This window comes from Chiloscyllium plagiosum, unplaced genomic scaffold (genome assembly GCF_004010195.1).
Source record: "Chiloscyllium plagiosum isolate BGI_BamShark_2017 unplaced genomic scaffold, ASM401019v2 scaf_51990, whole genome shotgun sequence".
In the NCBI taxonomy this organism is placed as follows: Eukaryota; Metazoa; Chordata; class Chondrichthyes; order Orectolobiformes; family Hemiscylliidae; genus Chiloscyllium; species Chiloscyllium plagiosum.
Genome location: NW_025193110.1, coordinates 1 through 3847, shown reverse-complemented (window position 1 = coordinate 3847; position 3847 = coordinate 1). Strand labels below are relative to the sequence as shown.

Genomic DNA, 3847 nt, shown 5'->3' with positions numbered 1-3847 from the left:
ATTGGCATGGCATTCTAAAGATATGTTTATTTATTAGAAATGGCAACCATGTTACCCATCTGAAGCATCCTCCATCAGTTCACCGTGTTCACCATTTTTCCGAACTTGTAAATAAAGCTGAATGACCTGTGGATGTCAGTAATCAAACAAAAGAAAAGCCAAAATGATTGATCCAATGACACAGGTCTTAGTTCCGAAGAAGTGTAACTTGACATGCATCATTAACTCCAACTTTCTTCTGCAGATGCTGCAAGACCTGCTTGGCTTTCCAGAAATATCTTTTTTTTTCCTTATTTCTATCTTCCTATTCAGCGGTGAAACGTATGGTTCAGTCTTCACTCCTCTGATAAGTCATCAAGATCTCAAGTTTCCAAACAAAGAAACAAATTCGTGACCTAGATTATCTAAAGGGACTTCTGAACAACTTGGACATTCAATATTTACTGGCAACCTCATGACTATGGTGTTGTAATTCACAAAATGTGAGTTGCGGTCATCCTCAGCCTCATGGATGGCATACAGTTATTCCAGGACTGGAAACTTGAGCCTCAGTAATTGCAGACTATGACATTTCCTGGTCACAGATATGTTTGCTGCAACACATGGCCCATTGCCCATTCAAGTAGTTCACTTTGCACAAGCGGACGTTTTTTGCAGCCAACTTGACAAATGGTAAGTAGTAAATGCCAAATCATGTTTTTAAAGGCAGGACAGATTTCATAGGGAAGAATCCGGCCAGAAACATCTTTGGAAACATTCAACCTGTTTTCACTGTAGCAGGTTATCTGCTGCAAACAGTTTTTCTGTCTAACAGCTAAAATTAAAACATTCTGCAAAAATAATATCTGAGCTGGGCGAATAGGCCATTCCCATGTCATAATTGTAAGTAGCTTCCCGACATATCCACATTTCTGCTTTGATGACAACTTTTGAAAGAAACCCAAGGATAACATAACCTTATTAAAGGAACAGAACGGTACTAAAACATTTCCTGGTCTCACTTTCTGAAAGATAAGAGGGAATTTCTTGCTGGAATTGTCACATAAGGTTACCCCGAGTTAAAACAGTTGAAAAGCATCGTAGTTTACCCTATTGTACTGAGTTGGGATTCACCTATTTCCAAATTTGCACTGACGGCTTCTCTGCTACAAAAAAATGATGACATCCTGAATGAGAGCTACTTAGCAGTGCAGTTAAATTCTATGCAGAGTTTTACTTCATGTCCACGTTATAAACACAATATGCCTATTCCCAAAGAGATGCACAAATATTAGCTACAAATCTCATTGTCAACCATTCAAAAGCATTAACGGCACCTCAAGTGAAAACAAAAATATCGTACCCGCAGCCCATGTTTTCTAACAGTGAAGATGGCAAATGCTGGTGTTGGATTGGGGTGAATAGGGTCAGAAGTTACATGTCACCGTACTACAGTTCAGCAGGTTTATTTGAAATTATAGCTTTCGAAATGCTTCCCCTTCCTCATGGTGAATTCTCCTGAACTTGGCAAAGGAAGAGCGGATCGAAAACCTGTGGTTTCAAATAAAGCTGTTGGAGTGAAACGTGTTGTTGTGTAACATCTGGCCATTTTTTTGAATCTCCAACTTACATCGCTTAGCCCGACTTTAAGATTCAAGTGAAAACAGTCTTGTTCTTAATAATGTTGCAAATGTTTCCAAGAAAGTTACACATTTGAAAAACAATTGTTTTTCCTAAAATCAACGAATCTCTCAGTCCTTTTTTCGTCATTCTTCATTGAACAATATTCTCAATATTGTGACGACGCTACTTGCAATAGTGTGAAGACACGGTGCCCTTAGGAGGCGCTCTGACTTGTCTCTCTGGCAAAAGAATCTTGTCACATTCGCGATGAATGGTCTCCTCTGGCAGGCACTTAATAAACAGCTGGGACTTTTCCATGGTTGGCTTTTTTCCGAGGAAGGCAAAATAATCATGAGTAAGCACCATTACGCTGACACAGAATCAATATACTTGATTTCACATAGTTGATGTTGTTTGCTGGCTCCTGGAACTGAATGGCTGCGTCCTCTGTTGCGAGAGTGACGGCTCAGGCACTGAGACGTCCTCTTATAGATCACAAGGCAGAGAATGTTTCTTTCGTTATTTCTTTCTGCTGGACAAGACAGAATTATAATCAGAATCCTCACAGTGTGGAAACAGGCCCTTCAGCCCAACAAGTCCACAGCGACAGACCAAAGTATAACCTATGCGGATCCATGTCCTATATTTGCTCATTGTCCAGAACTTAAACGTATTCGAAACATATAGTAAATTTAGAATGGCCAATTCACTTACCCTGTGCATGTTTGTGTTGTGGGAGGAACCCAGCGCACATGGACAAAAGGCACTCAGAGAGAACGTGCAAACTCCTCACCTGCAGCTTCCCGGGGGTGGAATTGAAGTTGTGACCCGAGCACTTACCGAAGTAGCAGAGTTAACCACTGAGCCAGCGTAGCACTACAGCTACTGTGCTGTACTATAATTGTGCTACCGAATTTCCATTGCAAGATTCGTGTTTTTGTGATGATACCTGGATTGACAATATTGATAATTAGGGTTTAAATAATGCGTTGACTTGTTAATGCCGTCAATATAATACGATATTCTTTTTCTTGCATACTCTGTTGTAAGGATTAATTATCTTTTCCAGAAAGCATCACTATAGACGAATTAAATCATATCTGAAACTCAGTGTCTTATACTTGCTTTTGATCTATGCCATCCACATAACATACTTTGGGATAAGAGTTGGTTCGGGGATGGCTGGGGTCTGGTCTGCTGTCGTCCAAAATAATGGATAGGGAGAGGCTGAAGAGACTGGGGTTGTTTTACCTGGAGCGTCGGAGGCTGAGAGGTGATCTTATTGAGGTTTACAAAATCATGAGTGGCATGGATAGGGTAAATAGACAAAGTCTTTTCCTGGGGTCTGAAAGTCCAGAACTAGAGGGCATAGGTTTAGGGTGAGAGGGAAAAGATATAAAAGAGACTGAACGGGCAACTCTTTCACGCAGAGGGTGGTACGTGTATGGAATGAGCTCCCAGAGGATGTCGTGGAGGTTGGTATGATTGCAACATTTAAGAGGCATGTGGATGGGTATATGAATAGCAAGGGTTTGGAGGGATATGGGCTGGGTTCTGGCAGGTGGGACTAGATTGGGTTGGGATATCTGGTCGGCATGGACGGGTTGGACCGAAGGGTCTTTTTCCATGCTGAACATCTCTATGACTCTATGACTCTATGTGCCTTGAGACTAAGTCCTTCAGGCATACTCTTGTGACGGGATCCCACTCACATAACCGTTAGGTTTTGAATCATCTCTCTCTCTATTGGAGGTATTTTAAAAATAGTATGCAGAATTCTTGCTTCAATAACCGAGTCTCAGATTTTCTACTTAAAACTGGAAATAATTTGGCCGCTAAACGAGAGAGCTTCTTAATCACGGCCAATATCTCTGGCTATACCTTCGTCCAAAACCTTTCAGATTTCAAAATAAAATGCTTTGCATTACAAGCATCATTCCTTATTCCCTCTATTATTCAACGCATATGGACTTCTCCTAAATTGTTTAACCTGTCAAATGATTCATGTCGTAATACAGAAAACTCACCGTAGTTTCCCGAGACAGTGAAATAATCCGAGATGTGCGGTGGAGTTGAGGGGAGCAGGCGGTGTTGTGTGTGAAATGTGGTTTCACCTTCGGAAGTGAAACACTGACAGGGTGTACTTTCTGCAGCTTAGCTGCACAGCCATGAAAGTCTTTCCCCACTCCACCGTTAACACCACTCCTCTTCACAAACAAGGCATCGTCTTACTGAAGAAATTGTC

General features: G+C 41.3%; 1 long non-coding RNA gene across 2 annotated transcripts; it reads right to left on the bottom strand.

The window, feature by feature from the left end:
* Positions 1–1193: 1193 nt before the first annotated feature.
* Positions 1194–3839, bottom strand: LOC122545752. Of its 2 annotated transcripts, none has more exons than XR_006310592.1 (3): positions 3630–3839; positions 2317–2551; positions 1194–2134 (listed from the first exon to the last, which is right to left on the bottom strand). It is a non-coding gene; the product is annotated as an uncharacterized LOC122545752 (long non-coding RNA). The 2 variants fall into 2 exon arrangements; XR_006310591.1 differs by having other exon boundaries at positions 1194–2131.
* Between the last annotated feature and the right edge of the window lie 8 nt (positions 3840–3847).